Source organism: Channa argus, unplaced genomic scaffold (genome assembly GCF_033026475.1).
Source record: "Channa argus isolate prfri unplaced genomic scaffold, Channa argus male v1.0 Contig053, whole genome shotgun sequence".
In the NCBI taxonomy this organism is placed as follows: Eukaryota; Metazoa; Chordata; class Actinopteri; order Anabantiformes; family Channidae; genus Channa; species Channa argus.
Window position 1 is genome coordinate 97,947 of NW_027125272.1, and position 17,054 is coordinate 115,000.

General features: G+C 41.8%; 3 non-coding genes across 3 annotated transcripts; all 3 read left to right on the top strand.

Moving 5' to 3' along the window:
• The first annotated feature begins 3,008 nt into the window (after window positions 1-3,008).
• trnar-ccu (transfer RNA arginine (anticodon CCU)) lies at window positions 3,009-3,081 on the top strand. The gene has a single exon. It is a non-coding gene; the product is annotated as a tRNA-Arg (tRNA).
• Window positions 3,082-9,992: 6,911 nt separating this feature from the next.
• On the top strand, window positions 9,993-10,065 carry trnar-ccu (transfer RNA arginine (anticodon CCU)). Its single transcript has one exon. It is a non-coding gene; the product is annotated as a tRNA-Arg (tRNA).
• Window positions 10,066-11,946: 1,881 nt separating this feature from the next.
• trnar-ccu (transfer RNA arginine (anticodon CCU)) lies at window positions 11,947-12,019 on the top strand. Its single transcript has one exon. It is a non-coding gene; the product is annotated as a tRNA-Arg (tRNA).
• The last annotated feature ends 5,035 nt before the right edge of the window (window positions 12,020-17,054 follow it).

A 17,054-nucleotide genomic window follows, 5' to 3' on the forward strand; every position in this document is an offset into this window, starting at 1 on the left:
TTCTTCCACCTACGGAACATTGCCAAAATTAGGAGCATCCTGTCTCAAAGTGATGCCGAAAAACTGGTCCATGCATTTGTTACCTCTAGGTTGGACTACTGTAATTCCCTACTTTCAGGATGCCCCAGTAACTCCCTAAAGAGCCTGCAATTAATCCAAAATGCTGCAGCAAGAGTGCTGACTGGAACTAGCAAGAGAGATCTTATTTCACCTTCACTAGCTTCTCTCCATTGGCTTCCAATTAAATGTAGAATAGAATTTAAAACCCTGCTTCTTACATATAAAGCTCTGAATGGTCAGGCTCCATCATATTTAGAAGACCTCATAGCACCATATCATCCCAGTAGACCACTTCGCTCTCAGAATGCAGGCCTACTTGTGGTTCCCAGAATTTCCAAAAGTAGAATGGGAGGTAGAGCCTTTAGCTATCAAGCTCCTCTCTTGTGGAACCAGCTCCCAGTTCAGATTCGGGAAGCAGACAGCCTCTCTACTTTTAAGTCTAGGCTTAAAACCTTCCTTTTTAATAAAGCATATTGTTAGTTATAGTTATGCTGCCATAGGCTTAGACTGCTGGGGGACCCACCCCCCAATGCACTGAGCTCCTTTCCTCCTCTTGACCATCTCTCCTCTCCTCTCATCCCGCAATTGTCACCACTGTATGTCATTAACTCTGTGTGTTCTCTCCCGTAGTTGTCTTTGTCCTCCTCTGTCCCCTTCTCTCTGTCCCTTTCTGCAGGTGTCCCCCGGCTTTGAAGCTGTGTGTCTTCCAGCGTGAAGCTACTGGTCCTACCAATCTGCCCAAGTTTTGTTGTTGCTTTTTGTTGCTCTGTTCTTTTCCCTCTCCCCTTTCCACTCACCCCTACCGGTCGAGGCAGATGGCCGTCCACCCTGAGCCTGGTTCTGCTGGAGGTTTCTTCCGTTAAAGGGAGTTTTTCCTCTCCACTGTTGCCTATGGCTTGCTCCAGGGGGAATTGTTGGGTTCTATTTATATATCTTTTTAATCTGGACTTTATTCTGTAAAGTGCCCTGAGATGACTTTGTTGTGAATTGGCACTATATAAATAAAGTTGAATTGAATTGAACTCACTATATCTACTGCATTTGGGGCCATTATTGTGTTACCCAAAGCCAACATGGCATGTCTCACATTATGCTCTGTATAGGAAGCAACTGTTTGGTGGAAGAACTGATGAGTAAAGGTGTTTGTGATGCCCCAGTGGCCTAATGGATAATGCACTGGCCTCCTAAGCCAGGGATTGTGGGTTCGAGTCCCATCCGGGGTGGTTAACAGCAGAGTGGCGCAGCGGAAGCGTGCTGGGCCCATAACCCAGAGGTCGATGGATCGAAACCATCCTCTGCTAACTGTGTTTTGTAAGCTGACTTAGGGCCATTAAAACCTTTTAGTAAAGTGAACCAGATACAGAAAGTACATATTCACCTACTGTACAATTCCAGATGCATATCATCTTGGGAATGCAATTTTTGTATATTTCACATTCCTTTCTCTGCTCTTTTAAATGCTTTCCTCCATCTTACTATACTAACTGCTTTTATTGTGCGTGCTGGGCCCATAACCCAGAGGTCGATGGATCGAAACCATCTTCTGCTAACTGTGTTTTGTAAGCTGACTTAAGGCCTTTACAACCTTTTAGTAAAGTGAACCAGATACAGAAAATATATATTCACCTACTATACAATTCCAGATGCATATCAGCTTGGGAATGCAATTATTGTATATTTCACATTCTTTTCTCTGCTCTTTCAAATGCTTTCCTCCATCTTACTATATTAACTGCTTTTATTGTCATTATTGTATAACCCAAAGGGTTCGAGTCCAATCTGGTGTGGTTCAAAGCAGAGTGGCGCAGCGGAAGCGTGCCGGGCCCATAACCCAGAGGTCGATGGATCAAAACCATCCTCTGCTAATTGTGTTTTGTAAGGTGATTTAGGGCCTTTACAACGTCTTACTAAAGTGAACCATATACAGACAGTACATATTCATCTACTGTACAATTCCAGATGCATATCAGCTTGGGAATGCAATTTTTGTATATTTCACATTCTTTTCTCTGCTCTTTCAAATGCTTTCCTCCATCTTACTATACTAACTGCTTTTATTGTCATTATTGTGTTACCCAAAGGGTACGAGTCCCACCTGGGGTGGTTGACAGCAGAGTGGCGCAGCGGAAGCGTGCTGGGCCCATAACCCAGAGGTCGATGGATTGAAACCATCCTTTGCTAACTGTGTTTTGTAAGCTGACTTAGGGCCTTTACAACCTTTTAGTAAAGTAAACCAGATACAGAAAGTACATATTCACCTACTGTACAATTCCAGATGCATATCATCTTGGGAATGCAATTTTTGTATATTTCACATTCCTTTCTCTGCTCTTTTAAATGCTTTCCTCCATCTTACTTTACTAACTGCTTTAATTGTCATTATTATGTTACCCAAAGGGTTAGAGTCCAATCTGGCGTGGTTGAAAGCAGAGTTGCGCAGCGGAAGTGTGATGGGCCCATTAAGCAGAGGTCGATGGCTCGAAACCATCCTCTGCTAACTGTGTTTTGTAAGCTGACTTAGGGCCTTTACAACCTTTTAGTAAAGTGAACCAGATACAGAAAGTACATATTCACCTACTGTACAATTCCAGATGCATATCATCTTGGGAATGCAAATTTTGTATATTTCAAATTCCTTTCTCTGCTCTTTTAAATGGTTTCTTCCATCTTACTATACTAACTGCTTTTATTGTCATTATTGTGTTACCCAAAGGGTTCGAGTCCAATCTGGGGTACAATGCCAGTTTCATATCAGCATTGGAAACTAGTTTCTACGTGTTTCACATCTTTTTCTTTGCACTTTTAAAAATGTCCCTTCTACTCACTATATCTACTGCATTTGGGGCCATTATTGTGTTACCCAAAGCCAACATGGCATGTCTCACATTATGCTCTGTATAGGAAGCATCTGTTTGTTGGAAGAACTGATGAGTAAAGGTGTTTGTGATGCCCCAGTGGCCTAATGGATAGGGCACTGGCCTCCTAAGCCAGGGATTGTGGGTTCAAGTCCCATCTGGGGTGGTTAAAAGCAGAGTGGTTGAAAACAGAATGGCGCAACGGAAGTGTGATGGGCCCATAACCCAAAGTTTGATGGATCGAAACCATCCGCTGCTAACTGTGTTTTGTAAGGTGATTTAGGGCCTTTACAACGTCTTAGTAAAATGAACCAGATACAGACAGTACATATTCACCTACTGTAATATTCCAGATGCATATCAGCTTGGGAATGCAATTTTTGTATATTTCACATTCTTTTCTCTGCTCTTTTAAATGCTTTCCTCCATCTTACTATACTAACTGCTTTTATTGTCATTATTGTGTTACACAAAGGGTTCGAGTCCAATCTGGGGTACAATGCCAGTTTCATATCAGCATGGCAATCTAGTTTCTACGTGTTTCACATCTTTTTCTTTGCACTTTTAAAAATATCCCTTCCACTGTTATGCTGATGATACCCAGCTATATTTATCTATGGAACCAGATGAAAATAATCAGTTAATAAAGCTTCAAGCATGCCTACAAGACATAAAGGCCTGGATGTCCCACAATTTTTTACTTTTAAACTCAGACAAAACTGAAGTCATAGTATTTGGGCCCAAAAATCTCAGAGATATGATGTCCAACCATATTGTTAAACTAGATGGCATAAGCCTGGCCTCCAGTACTACTGCAAGGAACCTTGGAGTTATGTTTGATCAGGATCTGTCCTTTAACTCACATTAAAAACAAATCTCTAGAACAGCCTTCTTCCACCTACGGAACATTGCCAAAATTAGGAGCATCCTGTCTCAAAGTGATGCCGAAAAACTGGTCCATGCATTTGTTACCTCTAGGTTGGACTACTGTAATTCCCTACTTTCAGGATGCCCCAGTAACTCCCTAAAGAGCCTGCAATTAATCCAAAATGCTGCAGCAAGAGTGCTGACTGGAACTAGCAAGAGAGATCATATTTCACCTTCACTAGCTTCTCTCCATTGGCTTCCAATTAAATGTAGAATAGAATTTAAAACCCTGCTTCTTACATATAAAGCTCTGAATGGTCAGGCTCCATCATATTTAGAAGACCTCATAGCACCATATCATCCCAGTAGACCACTTCGCTCTCAGAATGCAGGCCTACTTGTGGTTCCCAGAATTTCCAAAAGTAGAATGGGAGGTAGAGCCTTTAGCTATCAAGCTCCTCTCTTGTGGAACCAGCTCCCAGTTCAGATTCGGGAAGCAGACAGCCTCTCTACTTTTAAGTCTAGGCTTAAAACCTTCCTTTTTAATAAAGCATATTGTTAGTTATAGTTATGCTGCCATAGGCTTAGACTGCTGGGGGACCCTTTACAACCTTTTAGTAAAGTGAACCAGATACAGAAAATATATATTCACCTACTATACAATTCCAGATGCATATCAGCTTGGGAATGCAATTTTTGTATATTTCACATTCTTTTCTCTGCTCTTTCAAATGCTTTCCTCCATCTTACTATACTAACTGCTTTTATTGTCATTATTATGTTATCCAAATGGTTAGAGTCCAATCTGGCATGGTTGAAAGCAGAGTGGCGCAGCCGAAGTGTGATGGGCCCATAACCCAGAGGTCAATGGATCGAAACCATCCTTTGCTAACTGTGTTTTGTAAGCTGACTTAGGGCCTTTACAACCTTTTAGTAAAGTGAACCAGATACAGAAAGTACATATTCACCTACTGTACAATTCCAGATGCATATCATCTTGGGAATGCAATTTTTGTATATTTCAAATTCCTTTCTCTGCTCTTTTAAATGCTTTCCTCCATCTTACTATACTAACTGCTTTTATTGTCATTATTGTGTTACCCAAAGTGTTCGGGTCAAATCTGGGGTACAATGCCAGTTTCATATCAGCATAGCAATCTAGTTTCTACGTGTTTCACATCTTTTTCTTTGCACTTTTAAAAATTTCCCTTCTACTCACTATATCTACTGCATTTGGGGCCATTATTGTGTTACCCAAAGCCAACATGGCATGTCTCACATCATGCTCTGTATAGGAAGCATCTGTTTGTTGGAAGAACTGATGAGTAAAGGTGTTTGTGATGCCCCAGTGGCCTAATGGATAAGGCACTGGCCTCCTAAGCCAGGGATTGTGAATTCAAGTCCCATCTGGGGTGGTTAAAAGCAGAGTGGTTGAAAAATGAATGGCGCAACGGAAGTGTTCTGGGCCCATAACCCAAAGTTCGATGGATCGAAACCATCCTCTGCTAACTGTGTTTTGTAAGGTGATTTAGGGCCTTTACAACGTCTTAGTAAAATGAACCAGATACAGACAGTACATATTCATCTACTGTACAATTCCACATGCATATCATCTTGGGAATGCAATTTTTGTATATTTCACATTCTTTTCTCTGCTCTTTTAAATGCTTTCCTCCATCTTACTATACTAACTGCTTTTATTGTCATTATTGTATTACACAAAGGGTTCGAGTCCAATCCGGGGTACAATGCCAGTTTCATATCAGCATGGCAATCTAGTTTCTACGTGTTTCACATCTTTTTCTTTGCACTTTTAAAAATATCCCTTCCACTGTTCTGCTGATGATACCCAGCTATATTTATCTATGGAACCAGATGAAAATAATCAGTTAATAAAGCTTCAAGCATGCCTACAAGACATAAAGGCCTGGATGTCCCACAATTTTTTACTTTTAAACTCAGACAAAACTGAAGTCATAGTATTTGGGCCCAAAAATCTCAGAGATATGATGTCAAACCATATTGTTACACTAGATGGCATAAGCCTGGCCTCCAGTACTACTGCAAGGAACCTTGGAGTTATGTTTGATCAGGATCTATCCTTTAACTCATATATAAAACAAATCTCTAGAACAGCCTTCTTCCACCTACGGAACATTGCCAAAATTAGGAGCATCCTGTCTCAAAGTGATGCCGAAAAACTGGTCCATGCATTTGTTACCTCTAGGTTGGACTACTGTAATTCCCTACTTTCAGTATGCCCCAGTATCTCCCTAAAGAGCCTGCAATTAATCCAAAATGCTGCAGCAAGAGTGCTGACTGGAACTAGCAAGAGAGATCATATTTCACCTTCACTAGCTTCTCTCCATTGGCTTCCAATTAAATGTAGAATAGAATTTAAAACCCTGCTTCTTACATATAAAGCTCTGAATGGTCAGGCTCCATCATATTTAGAAGACCTTATAGCACCATATCATCCCAGTAGACCACTTCGCTCTCAGAATGCAGGCCTACTTGTGGTTCCCAGAATTTCCAAAAGTAGAATGGGAGGTAGAGCCTTTAGCTATCAAGCTCCTCTCTTGTGGAACCAGCTCCCAGTTCGGACTCGGTTCAGCCTCTCTACTTTTAAGTCTAGGCTTAAAACCTTCCTTTTTAATAAAGCATATTGTTAGTTATAGTTATGCTGCCATAGGCTTAGACTGCTGGGGGACCCACCCCCCAATGCACTGAGCTCCTTTCCTCCTCTTGACCATCTCTCCTCTCCTCTCATCCCGCAATTGTCACCACTGTATGTCATTAACTCTGTGTATTTTCTCCCGTAGTTGTCTTTGTCCTCCTCTGTCCCCTTCTCTCGTCCCTTTCTGCAGGTGTCCCCCGGCTTTGAAGCTGTGTGTCTTCCAGCGTGAAGCTACTGGTCCTACCAATCTGCCTAATGTTTTGTTGTTGCTTTTTGTTGCTCTGTTCTTTTCCCTCTCCCCTTTCCACTCACCCCTACCGGTCGAGGCAGATGGCCGTCCACCCTGAGCCTGGTTCTGCTGGAGGTTTCTTCCGTTAAAGGGAGTTTTTCCTCTCCACTGTTGCCTATGGCTTGCTCCAGGGGGAATTGTTGGGTTCTCTTTATATATCTTTATAATCTTGACTTTATTCTGTAAAGTGCCCTGAGATGACTTTGTTGTGAATTGGCACTATATAAATAAAGTTGAATTGAATTGAACTCACTATATCTACTGCATTTGGGGCCATTATTGTGTTACCCAAAGACAACATGGCATGTCTCACATTATGCTCTGTATAGGAAGCAACTGTTTGGTGGAAGAACTGATGAGTAAAGGTGTTTGTGATGCCCCAGTGGCCTAATTGATAATGCACTGGCCTCCTAAGCCAGGAATTGTGGGTTCGAGTCCCAACTGGGGTGGTTAACAGCAGAGTGGTTGAAAGCAGAGTGGCGCAGCGGAAGCGTGCTGGGCCCATAACCCAGAGGTCGATGGATCGAAACCATCCTCTGCTAACTGTGTTTTGTAAGCTGACTTAGGGCCATTACAACCTTTTAGTAAAGTGAACCAGATACAGAAAGTACATATTCACCTACTGTACAATTCCAGATGCATATCATCTTGGGAATGCAATTTTTGTATATTTCACATTCCTTTCTCTGCTCTTTTAAATGCTTTCCTCCATCTTACTATACTAACTGCTTTTATTGTCATTATTGTGTTACCCAAAGGGTTCGGGTCAAATCTGGGGTACAATGCCAGTTTCATATCAGCATAGCAATCTAGTTTCTACATGTTTCACATCTTTTTCTTTGCACTTTTAAAAATTTCCCTTCTACTCACTATATCTACTGCATTTGGGGCCATTATTGTGTTACCCAAAGCCAACATGGCATGTCTCACATTATGCTCTGTTTAGGAAGCAACTGTTGGAAGAACTGACGAGTAAAGGTGTTTGTGATGCCCCAGCGGCCTAATGGATAAGGCACTGGCCTCCTAAGCCAGGGATTGTAGGTTCGTAGTCCCATCTGGGGTGGTTGACAGCAGAGTGGCGCAGCGGAAGCGTGCTGGGCCCATAACCCAGAGGTCGATGGATTGAAACCATCCTTTGCTAACTGTGTTTTGTAAGCTGACTTAGGGCCTTTACAACCTTTTAGTAAAGTAAACCAGATACAGAAAGTACATATTCACCTACTGTACAATTCCAGATGCATATCATCTTGGGAATGCAATTTTTGTATATTTCACATTCCTTTCTCTGCTCTTTTAAATGCTTTCCTCCATCTTACTTTACTAACTGCTTTAATTGTCATTATTATGTTACCCAAAGGGTTAGAGTCCAATCTGGCGTGGTTGAAAACAGAATGGTGCAACGGAAGTGTGATGGGCCCATAACCCAAAGTTTGATGGATCGAAACCATCCGCTGCTAACTGTGTTTTGTAAGGTGATTTAGGGCCTTTACAACGTCTTAGTAAAATGAACCAGATACAGACAGTACATATTCACCTACTGTAATATTCCAGATGCATATCAGCTTGGGAATGCAATTTTTGTATATTTCACATTCTTTTCTCTGCTCTTTTAAATGCTTTCCTCCATCTTACTATACTAACTGCTTTTATTGTCATTATTGTGTTACACAAAGGGTTCGAGTCCAATCTGGGGTACAATGCCAGTTTCATATCAGCATGGCAATCTAGTTTCTACGTGTTTCACATCTTTTTCTTTGCACTTTTAAAAAAATCCCTTCCACTGTTATGCTGATGATACCCAGCTATATTTATCTATGGAACCAGATGAAAATAATCAGTTAATAAAGCTTCAAGCATGCCTACAAGACATAAAGGCCTGGATGTCCCACAATTTTTTACTTTTAAACTCAGACAAAACTGAAGTCATAGTATTTGGGCCCAAAAATCTCAGAGATATGATGTCCAACCATATTGTTACACTAGATGGCATAAGCCTGGCCTCCAGTACTACTGCAAGGAACCTTGGAGTTATGTTTGATCAGGATCTGTCCTTTAACTCACATTAAAAACAAATCTCTAGAACAGCCTTCTTCCACCTACGGAACATTGCCAAAATTAGGAGCATCCTGTCTCAAAGTGATGCCGAAAAACTGGTCCATGCATTTGTTACCTCTAGGTTGGACTACTGTAATTCCCTACTTTCAGGATGCCCCAGTAACTCCCTAAAGAGCCTGCAATTAATCCAAAATGCTGCAGCAAGAGTGCTGACTGGAACTAGCAAGAGAGATCATATTTCACCTTCACTAGCTTCTCTCCATTGGCTTCCAATTAAATGTAGAATAGAATTTAAAACCCTGCTTCTTACATATAAAGCTCTGAATGGTCAGGCTCCATCATATTTAGAAGACGTCATAGCACCATATCATCCCAGTAGACCACTTCGCTCTCAGAATGCAGGCCTACTTGTGGTTCCCAGAATTTCCAAAAGTAGAATAGGAGGTAGAGCCTTTAGCTATCAAGCTCCTCTCTTGTGGAACCAGCTCCCAGTTCAGATTCGGGAAGCAGACACCCTCTCTACTTTTAAGTCTAGGCTTAAAACCTTCCTTTTTAATAAAGCATATTGTTAGTTATAGTTATGCTGCCATAGGCTTAGACTGCTGGGGGACCCACCCCCCAATGCACTGAGCTCCTTTCCTCCTCTTGACCATCTCTCCTCTCCTCTCATCCCGCAATTGTCACCACTGTATGTCATTAACTCTGTGTGTTTTCTCCCGTAGTTGTCTTTGTCCTCCTCTGTCCCCTTCTCTCGTCCCTTTCTGCAGGTGTCCCCCGGCTTTGAAGCTGTGTGTCTTCCAGCGTGAAGCTACTGGTCCTACCAATCTGCCCAAGTTTTGTTGTTGCTTTTTGTTGCTCTGTTCTTTTCCCTCTCCCCTTTCTCTGCTCTTTTAAATGGTTTCTTCCATCTTACTATACTAACTGCTTTTATTGTCATTATTGTGTTACCCAAAGGGTTCGAGTCCAATCTGGGGTACAATGCCAGTTTCATATCAGCATTGGAAACTAGTTTCTACGTGTTTCACATCTTTTTCTTTGCACTTTTAAAAATGTCCCTTCTACTCACTATATCTACTGCATTTGGGGCCATTATTGTGTTACCCAAAGCCAACATGGCATGTCTCACATTATGCTCTGTATAGGAAGCATCTGTTTGTTGCAAGAACTGATGAGTAAAGGTGTTTGTGATGCCCCAGTGGCCTAATGGATAGGGCACTGGCCTCCTAAGCCAGGGATTGTGGGTTCGAGTCCCATCTGGGGTGGTTAAAAGCAGAGTGGTTGAAAACAGAATGGCTCAACGGAAGTGTGATGGGCCCATAACCCAAAGTTTGATGGATCGAAACCATCCGCTGCTAACTGTGTTTTGTAAGGTGATTTAGGGCCTTTACAACGTCTTAGTAAAATGAACCAGATACAGACAGTACATATTCACCCACTGTAATATTCCAGATGCATATCAGCTTGGGAATGCAATTTTTGTATATTTCACATTCTTTTCTCTGCTCTTTTAAATGCTTTCCTCCATCTTACTATACTAACTGCTTTTATTGTCATTATTGTGTTACACAAAGGGTTCGAGTCCAATCTGGGGTACAATGCCAGTTTCATATCAGCATGGCAATCTAGTTTCTACGTGTTTCACATCTTTTTCTTTGCACTTTTAAAAATATCCCTTCCACTGTTATGCTGATGATACCCAGCTATATTTATCTATGGAACCAGATGAAAATAATCAGTTAATAAAGCTTCAAGCATGCCTACAAGACATAAAGGCCTGGATGTCCCACAATTTTTTACTTTTAAACTCAGACAAAACTGAAGTCATAGTATTTGGGCCCAAAAATCTCAGAGATATGATGTCCAACCATATTGTTACACTAGATGGCATAAGCCTGGCCTCCAGTACTACTGCAAGGAACCTTGGAGTTATGTTTGATCAGGATCTGTCCTTTAACTCACATTAAAAACAAATCTCTAGAACAGCCTTCTTCCACCTACGGAACATTGCCAAAATTAGGAGCATCCTGTCTCAAAGTGATGCCGAAAAACTGGTCCATGCATTTGTTACCTCTAGGTTGGACTACTGTAATTCCCTACTTTCAGGATGCCCCAGTAACTCCCTAAAGAGCCTGCAATTAATCCAAAATGCTGCAGCAAGAGTGCTGACTGGAACTAGCAAGAGAGATCATATTTCACCTTCACTAGCTTCTCTCCATTGGCTTCCAATTAAATGTAGAATAGAATTTAAAACCCTGCTTCTTACATATAAAGCTCTGAATGGTCAGGCTCCATCATATTTAGAAGACCTCATAGCACCACATCATCCCAGTAGACCACTTCGCTCTCAGGATGCAGGCCTACTTGTGGTTCCCAGAATTTCCAAAAGTAGAATAGGAGGTAGAGCCTTTAGCTATCAAGCTCCTCTCTTGTGGAACCAGCTCCCAGTTAAGATTCGGGAAGCAGACACCCTCTCTACTTTTAAGTCTAGGCTTAAAACCTTCCTTTTTAATAAAGCATATTGTTAGTTATAGTTATGCTGCCATAGGCTTAGACTGCTGGGGGACCCACCCCCCAATGCACTGAGCTCCTTTCCTCCTCTTGACCATCTCTCCTCTCCTCTCATCCCGCAATTGTCACCACTGTATGTCATTAACTCTGTGTGTTTTCTCCCGTAGTTGTCTTTGTCCTCCTCTGTCCCCTTCTCTCGTCCCTTTCTGCAGGTGTCCCCCGGCTTTGAAGCTGTGTGTCTTCCAGCGTGAAGCTACTGGTCCTACCAATCTGCCCAATGATTTGTTGTTGCTTTTTGTTGCTCTGTTCTTTTCCCTCTCCCCTTTCTCTGCTCTTTTAAATGGTTTCTTCCATCTTACTATACTAACTGCTTTTATTGTCATTATTGTGTTACCCAAAGGGTTCGAGTCCAATCTGGGGTACAATGCCAGTTTCATATCAGCATTGGAAACTAGTTTCTACGTGTTTCACATCTTTTTCTTTGCACTTTTAAAAATGTCCCTTCTACTCACTATATCTACTGCATTTGGGGCCATTATTGTGTTACCCAAAGCCAACATGGCATGTCTCACATTATGCTCTGTATAGGAAGCATCTGTTTGTTGGAAGAACTGATGAGTAAAGGTGTTTGTGATGCCCCAGTGGCCTAATGGATAGGGCACTGGCCTCCTAAGCCAGGGATTGTGGGTTCGAGTCCCATCTGGGGTGGTTAAAAGCAGAGTGGTTGAAAACAGAATGGCGCAACGGAAGTGTGATGGGCCCATAACCCAAAGTTTGATGGATCGAAACCATCCGCTGCTAACTGTGTTTTGTAAGGTGATTTAGGGCCTTTACAACGTCTTAGTAAAATGAACCAGATACAGACAGTACATATTCACCCACTGTAATATTCCAGATGCATATCAGCTTGGGAATGCAATTTTTGTATATTTCACATTCTTTTCTCTGCTCTTTTAAATGCTTTCCTCCATCTTACTATACTAACTGCTTTTATTGTCATTATTGTGTTACACAAAGGGTTCGAGTCCAATCTGGGGTACAATGCCAGTTTCATATCAGCATGGCAATCTAGTTTCTACGTGTTTCACATCTTTTTCTTTGCACTTTTAAAAATATCCCTTCCACTGTTATGCTGATGATACCCAGCTATATTTATCTATGGAACCAGATGAAAATAATCAGTTAATAAAGCTTCAAGCATGCCTACAAGACATAAAGGCCTGGATGTCCCACAATTTTTTACTTTTAAACTCAGACAAAACTGAAGTCATAGTATTTGGGCCCAAAAATCTCAGAGATATGATGTCCAACCATATTGTTACACTAGATGGCATAAGCCTGGCCTCCAGTACTACTGCAAGGAACCTTGGAGTTATGTTTGATCAGGATCTGTCCTTTAACTCACATTAAAAAGTAAATCTCTAGAACAGCCTTCTTCCACCTACGGAACATTGCCAAAATTAGGAGCATCCTGTCTCAAAGTGATGCCGAAAAACTGGTCCATGCATTTGTTACCTCTAGGTTGGACTACTGTAATTCCCTACTTTCAGGATGCCCCAGTAACTCCCTAAAGAGCCTGCAATTAATCCAAAATGCTGCAGCAAGAGTGCTGACTGGAACTAGCAAGAGAGATCATATTTCACCTTCACTAGCTTCTCTCCATTGGCTTCCAATTAAATGTAGAATAGCATTTAAAACCCTGCTTCTTACATATAAAGCTCTGAATGGTCAGGCTCCATCATATTTAGAAGACCTCATAGCACCATATCATCCCAGTAGACCACTTCGCTCTCAGAATGCAGGCCTACTTGTGGTTCCCAGAATTTCCAAAAGTAGAATGGGAGGTAGAGCCTTTAGCTATCAAGCTCCTCTCTTGTGGAACCAGCTCCCAGTTCAGATTCGGGAAGCAGACACCCTCTCTACTTTTAAGTCTAGGCTTAAAACCTTCCTTTTTAATAAAGCATATTGTTAGTTATAGTTATGCTGCCATAGGCTTAGACTGCTGGGGGACCCACCCCCCAATGCACTGAGCTCCTTTCCTCCTCTTGACCATCTCTCCTCTCCTCTCATCCCGCAATTGTCACCACTGTATGTCATTAACTCTGTGTGTTCTCTCCCGTAGTTGTCTTTGTCCTCCTCTGTCCCCTTCTCTCTGTCCCTTTCTGCAGGTGTCCCCCGGCTTTGAAGCTGTGTGTCTTCCAGCGTGAAGCTACTGGTCCTACCAATCTGCCCAATGTTTTGTTGTTGCTTTTTGTTGCTCTGTTCTTTTCCCTCTCCCCTTTCCACTCACCCCTACCGGTCGAGGCAGATGGCCGTCCACCCTGAGCCTGGTTCTGCTGGAGGTTTCTTCCGTTAAAGGGAGTTTTTCCTCTCCACTGTTGCCTATGGCTTGCTCCAGGGGGAATTGTTGGGTTCTCTTTATATATCTTTATAATCTTGACTTTATTCTGTAAAGTGCCCTGAGATGACTTTGTTGTGAATTGGCACTATATAAATAAAGTTGAATTGAATTGAACTCACTATATCTACTGCATTTGGGGCCATTATTGTGTTACCCAAAGACAACATGGCATGTCTCACATTATGCTCTGTATAGGAAGTAACTGTTTGGTGGAAGAACTGATGAGTAAAGGTGTTTGTGATGCCCCAGTGGCCTAATTGATAATGCACTGGCCTCCTAAGCCAGGAATTGTGGGTTCGAGTCCCAACTGGGGTGGTTAACAGCAGAGTGGTTGAAAGCCGAGTGGCGCAGCGGAAGCGTGCTGGGCCCATAACCCAGAGGTCGATGGATCGAAACCATCCTCTGCTAACTGTGTTTTGTAAGCTGACTTAGGGCCATTACAACCTTTTAGTAAAGTGAACCAGATACAGAAAGTACATATTCACCTACTGTACAATTCCAGATGCATATCATCTTGGGAATGCAATTTTTGTATATTTCACATTCCTTTCTCTGCTCTTTTAAATGCTTTCCTCCATCTTACTATACTAACTGCTTTTATTGTGCGTGCTGGGCCCATAACCCAGAGGTCGATGGATCGAAACCATCTTCTGCTAACTGTGTTTTGTAAGCTGACTTAAGGCCTTTACAACCTTTTAGTAAAATGAACCAGATACAGAAAATATATATTCACCTACTATACAATTCCAGATGCATATCAGCTTGGGAATGCAATTTTTGTATATTTCACATTCTTTTCTCTGCTCTTTCAAATGCTTTCCTCCATCTTACTATACTAACTGCTTTTATTGTCATTATTATGTTATCCAAATGGTTAGAGTCCAATCTGGCATGGTTGAAAGCAGAGTGGCACAGCCGAAGTGTGATGGGCCCATAACCCAGAGGTCAATGGATCGAAACCATCCTTTGCTAACTGTGTTTTGTAAGCTGACTTAGGGCCTTTACAACCTTTTAGTAAAGTGAACCAGATACAGAAAGTACATATTCACCTACTGTACAATTCCAGATGCATATCATCTTGGGAATGCAATTTTTGTATATTTCAAATTCCTTTCTCTGCTCTTTTAAAGGCTTTCCTCCATCTTACTATACTAACTGCTTTTATTGTCATTATTGTGTTACCCAAAGGGTTCGGGTCAAATCTGGGGTACAATGCCAGTTTCATATCAGCATAGCAATCTAGTTTCTACATGTTTCACATCTTTTTCTTTGCACTTTTAAAAATTTCCCTTCTACTCACTATATCTACTGCATTTGGGGCCATTATTGTGTTACCCAAAGCCAACATGGCATGTCTCACATTATGCTCTGTTTAGGAAGCAACTGTTTGTTGGAAGAACTGATGAGTAAAGGTGTTTGTGATGCCCCAGCGGCCTAATGGATAAGGCACTGGCCTCCTAAGCCAGGGATTGTAGGTTCGTAGTCCCATCTGGGGTGGTTGACAGCAGAGTGGCGCAGCGGAAGCGTGCTGGGCCCATAACCCAGAGGTCGATGGATTGAAACCAACCTTTGCTAACTGTGTTTTGTAAGCTGACTTAGGGCCTTTACAACCTTTTAGTAAAGTAAACCAGATACAGAAAGTACATATTCACCTACTGTACAATTCCAGATGCATATCATCTTGGGAATGCAATTTTTGTATATTTCACATTCCTTTCTCTGCTCTTTTAAATGCTTTCCTCCATCTTACTTTACTAACTGCTTTAATTGTCATTATTATGTTACCCAAAGAGTTAGAGTCCAATCTGGCGTGGTTGAAAGCAGAGTTGCGCAGCGGAAGTGTGATGGGCCCATTAAGCAGAGGTCGATGGCTCGAAACCATCCTCTGCTAACTGTGTTTTGTAAGCTGACTTAGGGCCTTTACAACCTTTTAGTAAAGTGAACCAGATACAGAAAGTACATATTCACCTACTGTACAATTCCAGATGCATATCATCTTGGGAATGCAATTTTTGTATATTTCAAATTCCTTTCTCTGCTCTTTTAAATGGTTTCTTCCATCTTACTATACTAACTGCTTTTATTGTCATTATTGTGTTACCCAAAGGGTTCGAGTCCTATCTGGGGTACAATGCCAGTTTCATATCAGCATTGGAAACTAGTTTCTACGTGTTTCACATCTTTTTCTTTGCACTTTTAAAAATGTCCCTTCTACTCACTATATCTACTGCATTTGGGGCCATTATTGTGTTACCCAAAGCCAACATGGCATGTCTCACATTATGCTCTGTATAGGAAGCATCTGTTTGTTGGAAGAACTGATGAGTAAAGGTGTTTGTGATGCCCCAGTGGCCTAATGGATAATGCACTGGCCTCCTAAGCCAGGGATTGTGGGTTCGAGTCCCATCCGGGGTGGTTAACAGCAGAGTGGCGCAGCGGAAGCGTGCTGGGCCCATAACCCAGAGGTCGATGGATCGCAACCATCCTCTGCTAACTGTGTTTTGTAAGCTGACTTAGGGCCATTACAACCTTTTAGTAAAGTGAACCAGATACAGAAAGTACATATTCACCTACTGTACAATTCCAGATGCATATCATCTTGGGAATCGAAATTTTGTATATTTCACATTCCTTTCTCTGCTCTTTTAAATGCTTTCCTCCATCTTACTATACTAACTGCTTTTATTGTGCGTGCTGGGCCCATAACCCAGAGGTCGATGGATCGAAACCATCTTCTGCTAACTGTGTTTTGTAAGCTGACTTAAGGCCTTTAAAACCTTTTAGTAAAGTGAACCAGATACAGAAAATATATATTCACCTACTATACAATTCCAGATGCATATCAGCTTGGGAATGCAATTATTGTATATTTCACATTCTTTTCTCTGCTCTTTCAAATGCTTTCCTCCATCTTACTATAGTAACTGCTTTTATTGTCATTATTGTATAACCCAAAGGGTTCGAGTCCAATCTGGTGCGGTTCAAAGCAGAGTTGCGCAGCGGAAGCGTGCCGGGCCCATAACCCAGAGGTCGATGGATCGAAACCATCCTCTGCTAATTGTGTTTTGTAAGGTGATTTAGGGCCTTTACAACGTCTTACTAAAGTGAACCATATACAGACAGTACATATTCATCTACTGTACAATTCCAGATGCATATCAGCTTGGGAATGCAATTTTTGTATATTTCACATTCTTTTCTCTGCTCTTTCAAATGCTTTCCTCCATCATACTATACTAACTGCTTGTATTGTCATTATTGTGTTACCCAAAGGGTACGAGTCCCACCTGGGGTGGTTGACAGCAGAGTGGCGCAGCGGAAGCGTGCTGGGCCCATAACCCA